This window comes from Nelumbo lutea, chromosome 2 (assembly GCF_056320005.1).
Source record: "Nelumbo lutea isolate HS-2025 chromosome 2, American lotus-T2T, whole genome shotgun sequence".
NCBI classification, from domain to species: domain Eukaryota; kingdom Viridiplantae; phylum Streptophyta; class Magnoliopsida; order Proteales; family Nelumbonaceae; genus Nelumbo; species Nelumbo lutea.
In genome coordinates this window covers 90,990,119-91,000,000 of record NC_142685.1, presented here as the reverse complement: position 1 = coordinate 91,000,000, position 9,882 = coordinate 90,990,119, and the positions used below count along the sequence as shown (strand labels likewise).

Below are 9,882 nucleotides of genomic sequence, written 5' to 3'. Positions count from 1 at the left end.
GCTGCAACGCGTGCATCGTCGAACTCCCAGATCTCTTCTAGTGCACGTCCTTGTGCAGAAGCATGGACTATCAAGTAAAACCTTGCACATTGTGATGCACGTCACTGCGCTACCATGTCGCGCTCGGTAAGCATCAATGTGCCTTCATGTCGCCTCTAGTGCATGCAACTGCACTACCCGTGCGTCATGGGTGACGGGGAGGAAGCCCCATGACTGCCAACGCTCGCCCAATGGCGCCCCCAAACTCCTCACCTGCATCACTACTCAACTCGACATTCGGTTCCATGGGTGTTTCAGTTGGTCTAGCACCTAACAACCCTGTCTCCTCTAGAAAATCAAGAACACATTTCCTCTGGCACAGATTAATACCATTCTTGGACCCCACTACTTCTATCCCTAAGAAATATCTTAATTTGCCAAGATCTTTTGTCTGGAAGTGATCATGCAAGTAAGTCTTCAACCTGTCAATCCTTGGTCTATCACTGCCAACGATAACAATATCATCTACATATACCACCAATGAAATCTTCCTAGCACTGGACTCATAGCTGAATACGGAATGGTTATCCTGTCATTGTTTCATGCCAAATTTCTTCACCACTTCACTGAATTTGCGAAACCATGCATGGGGGGATTGTTTAAGCCCATAAATAGTCTTCTTAAGTCTACATACCTTATCACCCTCCCCCTGAGCAACAAGCCCTAGTGGTTGCTCCATGTACACTTCTTCAAGGAGATGACCATGTAAAAAGGCGTTCTTGATGTCAAGCAGAAATAAGGGCAAATCATACATAGCAACAAGGGAGACCAGAAAACAAACGAAGCCAATTTTGGCATCAGGGGAGAAGGTGTCTATGCAATCGATACCATACAGTTGTGATTAACTGTTGCAACCAATCGAGCTTTCAACCACTCAACACTCCCATCAGGTAAATACTGAACAGTGTACACCCACTTACAACCTACAATATGCTTACTAGGTGGAAGAGTGGTGAGGCCCCATGTATGAGTATTGGTCAGGGCCAAGAGTTCTTCCTCCATTGCTTGGAGCCACCCTAGAGAAGAGCTTCCTGGAAATCCTTGGGAATAGAGACAGATGATAACATAGAAACAAACTGGCGATGGAAAGTTGAAAGGTGAGATAACACCAACTTCATGCTCCTCTACCAATCTTCATCCCCGTCTAGAGATCTTGAAACACACAAGAAGGGTAAAAAATGATAGAGCAATTAAGAAACTTAGTCAAATTACTAACAGACATCAGGTTAAAGGGAAACTTGGGAACATATAAAATTGAGGATAGGGATGATGAGTCTGTGTCAACATTACCAACACCACATATGAAGATGCAGAACTATTGGCAAGAGTAACAAATTGTGATGTGGAGGTAGAGGTGTAAAGTGGGCTGCGCCGGGTCGACATGGCACGGCCCATGGGTGGCCCATTTAAAATGCGAGTCGTGCCGCCCTCCCCTGTGAAAAATTTATGGGTCCGCTCGGCACGGCCCATGGCCCAGGCTCGTGTGGGTCCGTGCCGTGCCGCAGGCCGAGCTGGCCCATGGACCGAGCCTTGGGCCAAGTCGGGTCGTGCATCAAGCCAAAGCTATTTATTTAAAAACAAATTGATAAAAAACTTAAAATTTTAATTTTATATGAATTTTGTGTATACAATTGCTTATATATACAATAATTAAATAAATTAGTATAATAAAATTAAAAACATTATTTATTTTATTAATATATTGTATACTATATATTATTATATAATTAGAATTTATATAATATTATATACATACATACATATACATATACATATACTTATACGTATACATATACATATACATATACGTATACATATACATATACATATATATATACACATATATATGGGCCGTGTTAGGCTGGGCTGTGCCGATCCACTTGGTTGTGCCGTGTCATGCCAGTCTGCGGACCTAAAACCCCAGGCCCAGCACGGCTTGCATGATTGTGCCTGGCCAGTCCAAGTTCGTGTCGGGCTGCGGCTAGCACAGCCCGATCTATACCTCTATGTGGAGGACGGGGAAAGGGATGAAAACACACCTGGAGTCTCAGTAATATGATCGGAAGCTCCAAAATCGGTAATCCAATGGGAAGGTTTAGATGCCAGACAAGCCATACGTAAGTGTGCAAGGGTAGCCGTGTTCTGCTGAGACGTACCCTGAATGAACCGCTCATACTCATCTCGTGGAACACTCATCATCTCCTTTCTAGAGGCATTTGTAGATGTAGAAGGTATTTGATCAGTTTGATGATATTGTTGTCTCAAACTACCACCAGTTACAACTGCATGATTTACCCAGGTCGAAGGTGGGCCATGTAGATCATAGCAAAAGTTGATAGTATGTCCCTCCATACCACAATGTATACACCTCCTCTGACCATTACTACGTCCTCTACCACGGGCTCCCCCTGAGTTTCTACCTCCAACACGACCATCACCACGACCAGGCTGACCTTCACAAGATCCTCTAACTCCACGGCCTCCCCCTCTCGTTACTGCAAATGCATATCTATCTAATATAGTGGAGTTCTTCGTGGGTCCAACTGAGATCCTCCTAGATGGGCAAACACTTCCTCAAGAGAGGGAAGAGCAGACCACCTAGTATCTATGCTCTTACTGGTTCCTATTCAGACTTCAACCCTACTAAAAATCTGGTCACATCCAACTGTTCTCTCTGTTATTGTTGAATTTTGACATCAGGTGTAAGAGGATGATGCACATTCAACTCATTTCGCAGATTTCTCATACTAGCATAATAGTCCTCAAGACTTTGATTCCCTTGTTGCAGATTGAAATACTCTTGGTACAATTGGTAAACCCTAGTAGTGTTGTCTTGTTCAGAATAAAGCTTCTTTGCATGATCCCAAGCCTCCTTGGTTGTATCTAAAAACATGAAGTTCACGTTGATTTTGGGTTCCATACTATTCCATAGCCATGTCATACTTTGTGCATCCTCTTGCTCCCACTCATCATATCCTTGAGAATCAGTTGGGGGTTTATATTCCCTCACATGCTTCACTTTCTTCTTAGATTTTAGAAAAACTTCAACAAATTTAGCCCAAGGCACATAATTCTCACCATTCAGTTTGATAGATGTCATCTGCACATTCAGATAATCAGAAGGGACCATCACACTACACTTTCATTCACTGCTGTCTCAATTGACTGCACAAGGAAAAGAAAGAAATTCTACCACTAGTTTGTCACTCCACTTCACTAATTAGTCACTACACTACACACCAATGACTGATTATTACTAGGGTACCTACTATCATAGGTTTCAGCAACAACACTCACCATTGTTCCCCACTTTCAGCAACAACACCATTGCTGTCTTCCACTTTCAGCACCATAATCCATGACATTACACCTCACAAACAGGGAATTTGGTTCTGCAACACATCACAATCTGTTCCTCACTGCTACTCCCATGTAATCTACCTATCTGAGCCCCCACAAGACAAACTTGCACTGTCACTCAACTTCACACCTGAAACCAGCCCTCTTCGAACGAGTAGAGAGTTTTCTACCAACCACACAAAACAGCAACAACTCTACCCATTAGAGGCATGAAAACCTCCAGAACAAGAAAACGATCAGTCCGTTTTAGTCCTTCTGTGAAACTCCTATCTACCAATGAGAAATCTGCAAATCAGGCTTTATTTATACCTTTCTAAATGTTAGAGTTAGCCGAATAAGGGTAGATTAGTCATCTCACATTGGTTAAGTTATGAGCTTATGTGGCAGTCTTATTAGAGGTTCTCTGTCCCATACTTAAGTAGGGGCAGTTTAGTCCTTGTACATTTAATTAGAAGCCTAATCACTATTAAGAGGTCGACTGATAGGGTTTAGCTATCAAGTTCGACAGTTCTTTCATCTTCTTCTCTTCTCTTCTCTTTCTTCTTCTCCTTACTGGTTCGGACTACTGTAGCTACAGTAGCTACAGTAGCTATAGTAAAAACATGGTATCAGAGCGTGACAACTTCAGTTCGTGACCTGTTTCAGTTCGTGCTTCAGTTCTCTCCTTTTCTTCTCTGGGCTGTCAATGGAGAAAAGTGATTCGTCCCAGGCCTGAAACATCACAGTTTTTTTTTTCTGGTGCACAGAACCTTCTTTCCTAAGAAAACAACTTCAGCAGTGAATGGTTGGCTGAAGCTCTCAAATGAAGGTTGGTTATCTCTCCTCTGTGCTGTTGGTATTTCTGGGTTGAAAATCTTCAAGAACTTGAGAGGACTGATCAGAACCTAGAAAACTAAGTTGGTTGTTGCCCTGGTTCTTGAAAAAAATTCCAAGAACAGGCTGTGTTTACAGTGACCAAATGGTGTAAGGGCTGCTACTGTAGGTGGCCGAATGGTGCAAGGTGTAATGCAATGGTACTAGTTGAGTTTTTTTGTTGGTCTTGTGGTGCCCTCTTAAAAGCGTTAAAGCAGGTCTGTATTGTGTGTGACAGCTATGGCTGTGTGGTGGTGCTTGTAATACACGAACTCTTGACAGCAGTAGTGGTGTGACAGCTAGTTGAGTTTTTGTTGAGTAGTTGTAAATGAGCTTGCATGTGATTAGTAAGTGCTGAGTTAATGTCGGTGTAGTCTGTTTTTTTTTTTTGTGAAAGCAGTAGTGGTGTGGATAAGAACAAAGGCGTGTGTATCTATCATTGTGTTTAGGGACTGCTGTAGGTTCTGGAACATCAAACTCTTGATAGTAGCACTTAGTTGGTGATTGGGAATTCAGATTAGAGGCAGCATTGAAAGAGTATCATGGCAGCAATGGGAGATGGCTGTAGTGATCAGAAACCTAGTGTGGTGGTTTCCTCTGACTATCTAGGTGTACAGATGACCTCAATTAAACTGAATGGTGAGAACTATGTTCCATGGGCCAAGTCGGTGGAAGTTTTTCTCAAGGCAAAGAGAAAAGTGAAGCATGCGAAAGAAGATAAACCACCGGCTGACTCTCCAGGGTTTGATGATTGGGAACAGGAGGATGCTCAAATCATGACATGGCTATGGAACAGTATGGAACCCAAAATAAGTGCCAACTTCATGTTCTTAGATACAGCTAAGGACATATGGGAACATGCCAAGAAGCTGTATTCTGGGCAAGATTATACTACAAAGGTATATCAGTTCTATCAGGAGTACTTTGGTCTGCAACAAGGAAATAAAACCCTAGAAGAGTACTATGCCAGTATGAAGAGCCTCAGAAATGAACTCAATGTCTATCATCCTCTCACTCCAGATGTTAAGGTTCAACAACAACAGAGGGAACAACTAGATGTCACAAGGTTCTTAGTGGGGTTGAAATCAGAGTATGAACCAGTTAGAGCCCAAATATTGGGGGGCTCTACCCTTCCTACACTTGAGGAAGTGTTTGCTCGGCTCCACAGGATTTCTTTGGGATAGATAGAGAATCCCACACAGTCTGATAGATCAGCTTTTGTAACAGTCAGAGGAAGTGGACGTGGTACGAAAGGGGGAGGACATGCCTCCCGAGGAGGTCGTGGTGGTTCCATATTTGGCCGTGGTGGTGGTCGTGACTCAGGGGGAGGCCGTAGCAAAGAAAAAGGGAGCTCTACAAGGAAGTGTACCCACTGTGGCAGGGAAGGACATTTCGTAAATTTCTGTTATGATCTTCATGGACGCCCTCCCTCTAAATGGGCCAATCATGCTATTGCTGGTGGGGTTGATGTCAGTGATAATCAACAGGCAGACCTAACTCCTTCCACATCTACATCTGTTTCTGGAAGGGAGATGGTGAGTGTATCGCGTGATGAGTATGAGCGGTTCCTTCAGTCCACTTCACAGCACACTACTGCTACTCTTGCCCACTCAGGTATAGCTTGCCTGTCATCTAAAACCTCTCCTTGGATTATTGACTCTGGAGCCTCTGATCACATGACCGGGACTCCAGGTGTGTTCTCTTCTCTCTCTGAAACTTCCACATCTCAAACTGTTACCCTTGCCAATGGTTCCTCCTCTCCCATCTGTGGTGTTGGCAATGTTGACATGGCTTATCTTTCTTTATCATCTGCTCTATATGTTCCTAAGTTTCCATTCAATCTTATGTCTGTTGGTAAATTAACCAAGACTCTTAACTGATCTGTTACTTTTTTCCCTTCCTCTTGTGTTTTTCAGGATCTCAGGACCGGGAAGAAGATTGGTGGGGGGCATGAAGCTGGTGGATTGTATTACCTTGATGGTGGTGGATCGTCAGTTGCACTTCAGACTTCAGTCACTCCTCTACAGTGGCATTGTCGACTGGGACATCCTTCTCTCAAGGCACTCAAGATACTAGTTCCGTCTTTGAGTCATTTGTCACTGTTACAGTGTGAGTCGTGTCAATTTGGGAAACATTGTCGTGTTTCCTTCAGTCCTAGAGTTGAAAGTCGTATGTTGAGTCCTTTTGCCTTGGTTCATTCAGATGTTTGGGGCCCGATCAAAATAGAGTCTTATAATGGTTACAAGTATTTTGTCACTTTTATTGATGATTGTTCAAGAATGACATGGATTTATTTAATGAAAGAAAGGAGTGAATTATTTTCCATTTTTCAAAAATTCCATGCTGAAATACGTACACAATTTGGTGTTCCAATCAAAGTTCTTCGTTCAGATAATGGTCGTGAATATTTTCTAACTTCCTTTCAACAGTATTTAGAACAGCATGGCATCATTCATCAAACTTCTTGTGCATCCACTCATCAACAAAATGGGGTGGCTGAACGGAAGAACCGTCATCTCCTTGAAACAACTCGGTCTATTCTTCATCATATGAGTGTTCCTAAACGGTTTTGGAGTGATGCTATACTTACTGCGTGTTTCCTCATTAATCGGATGCCCTCCTTTATTCTTCATGGTCGGTCTCCCTTCTCTATCTTGTTTCCCACCTTGTCTCCCTTTCCATTAACACCTACCTCGTATCTTTGGCTGTGTGTGCTTTGTTCACAATCTGAGTCCTGGAATAGACAAGTTGGATGCACGCTCCATTAAGTGTGCCTTTCTTGGCTACTCTCGGACTCAAAAAGGGTACAAGTGTTACAATCCCATTACTCGGAAGTGTTATGTCTATCCTGATGTCACCTTTTTTGAGTTTGTTCCCTTCTTCTCAGGAACTGAAGCATCTTCGTCTCCACCTTTACTTCCTCTTCCTCTTTCGGTCAGTGATCCCGTTCCGGGTGTTCCTGTTGGAGTTGACTCGTCGTCCTATCCAGTGCAAATCCCTACTGAACGACCACCAATTCGGCAAGTGTATACACGTCGAACGACACCGGCCCCTCCTCCAGCTTCTACCTTGTCCGCGGATCCTGTCGTTGCTCTTGTTGCTGAACCTTCAGAACTTGACCTACCCATTGCCTTACGGAAAGGTAAACGTAGTTCTACTCTCCATCCCATTTCCAATTTTGTTTCAGTATCTCGCCTTTCCGCCTCACATCACCAATTTGTTTCACTATTGTCATCTATTTCCATACCTAACAATGTCCAAGAGGCTCTTAGTTCACCTGGGTGGAGGCAGGCAATGGAGGAGGAACTCTCTGCTCTTCAACATACTCACACGTGGGAGCTCACTACTCTTCCCCCTGGTAAGCATGTTGTAGGTTGTAAATGGGTGTATACTGTTAAGTACTTGCCAGATGGTAGTGTGGAGCATCTGAAAGCCAGACTTGTTGCTAAAGGGTATTCACAGTTGTATGGAGTGGACTATATGGAGACCTTCTCTCCAGTGGCTAAGATTAGCTCTGTCCGTGTGTTAATTTCCCTGGCAGTATGTATGATTGGCCCTTATTTCAACTTGACATAAAAAATGCCTTCCTTCATGGTGACCTTATAGAGGAGGTATATATGGAACAACCACCTGGGTTTGTTGCTCAGGGGGAGGCTGGTAAGGTGTGCAGACTGAAAAAGGCAATTTATGGGTTGAAACAATCGCCTCGTGCTTGGTTCGGGAAGTTTAGTGAAGTGGTGAAGAATTTTGGAATGAAACAATGTCAGGTTGATCCTCAGTGTTCAGCTATGACTCAGAAGCTGGAAAGATTTTATTAGTGGTCTATGTGGATGATATTGTCATAGCTGGCAGTGACAAATTGGGGATCGACAAACTCAAGGTCTTTCTACAAAATCATTTTCAAACAAAAGACCTTGGGACATTGAAGTATTTCTTGGGTATAGAAGTTGCTAGATCAAGACAAGGTGTAAACCTGTGCCAAAGAAAATATGTTCTCGATCTATTGGACGAAACAAGACTGTTAAGTGCAAAACTGGCTGAGACTCCTATGGAACCAAATGTTAAGTTGAGCGGTGATACAGGGGGAATATTTGATGATCCTGGGAGGTATAGACAACTAGTGGGAAGCTGAACTATTTGACTATCACGAGACCAGACATCTCCTTTGCAGTCAGTGTGGTGAGCCAATTTATCCAGAACCCTCGTATATCTCACTGGGATGCAGTTCTTAGAATTGTAAGATATTTGAAGGGAGCTCCAGGTTGTGGGCTATTGTATAAACCAGGAGGAAAACTTGAAGTAGTTGGGTACACGAATGCAGATTAGGCGGGCTCTGTGTCTGATAGAAGATCTACTACAGGTTACTGCACATTTCTTGGAGGAAATCTTGTGACGTGGAAGAGTAAAAAACAGACGGTTGTGGCTAGAAGCAGTGCTGAAGCCGAGTACAGAGCCATGGCACACACTACATGTGAATTAGTGTGGTTGAGGAATCTCCTACAAGAAATCGGGTCCACATGGATAAACTTATGAAGTTGTACTGTGACAATCAAGTTGCGCTCCATATCTCATCCAACCCTATTTTTCATGAGAGAACAAAGCACATAGAGATTGATTGCCACTTTGTGAGGGAGAAGGTTCTTACTAGAGAGATAAGCACAGAACATGTAAGCTCAGGTGATCAGTGGGCAGATTTGTTTACAAAAGCCTTAAGCTCAGGGAGAGTGAACTATATATGTAACAAGCTGGGATTATATGATATATATTCTCCAGCTTGAGGGGGAGTGTTAGAGTTAGCCGAATAAGGGTAGATTAGTCATCTCACCTTGGTTAAGTTATGAGCTTATGTGGCAGTCTTATTAGAGGTTCTCTGTCCCATACTTAAGTAAGGGCAGTTTAGTCCTTGCACATTTAATTAGAAGCCTAATCACTATTAAGAGGTCGACTGATAGGGTTTAGCTATCAAGTTCGATAGTTCTTTCATCTTCTTCTTCTTCTCTTCTCTTCTCTTTCTTCTTCTCCTTACTGGTTCGGACTACTGTAGCTACAGTAGCTACAGTAGCTACAGTAAAAACACTAAACAAATCAGAATTACTGTTATGCCGTCACTTAAGTGAGAGACACATCAGCTAACTTAAGATCTACTTGTAATTACATCCAACACATAAATTAATATAAAATGTCTATACTACCCCTCTACAGCCGACTCCAATAGGTGAAGGATATTTAATTGGGGCAGAACTTATGGCAGCAGTTTTTAGGGTGCAAAAAGACAAGGAAATGGGAGCTGAAAGATTGATTATTGCAGGTGACTCCAAAGTGGCTATCAGTTGGTTAATGAAGGGTAGTAGAGATGTTTGGATCTACAAAAATGAAATCAGACACTTTAGATGGTTTTCAAGAGATATGCAGCTTGAAATACAATTGGTACAAAAAAAAGGGGCTAGTAGGCAACAGTTATTTTGGACTCAAAAAAATTGTATGAGGTGGGGGTGAGACTGTAGAGATTATGGTCACAAAATATCTTTGAATTGTAAATTCACCTCTTTTTCTACTTGTTTGTGTTTCTTAATTAATGAAATTCATAATCTTTGTTATTGATGAAAAAAAAGTATAGAAGCAATAGCTGAA

At 42.6% G+C, this 9,882-nt stretch overlaps 1 pseudogene across 1 annotated transcript in view; it reads left to right on the top strand.

Moving 5' to 3' along the window:
* The window catches only part of LOC148871817 (pyruvate kinase 1, cytosolic-like), a 41,072-nt pseudogene that overhangs the window by 25,749 nt on the left and 5,441 nt on the right, over positions 1–9,882 (top strand). The gene's annotated exons all lie outside the window — the stretch shown is intronic.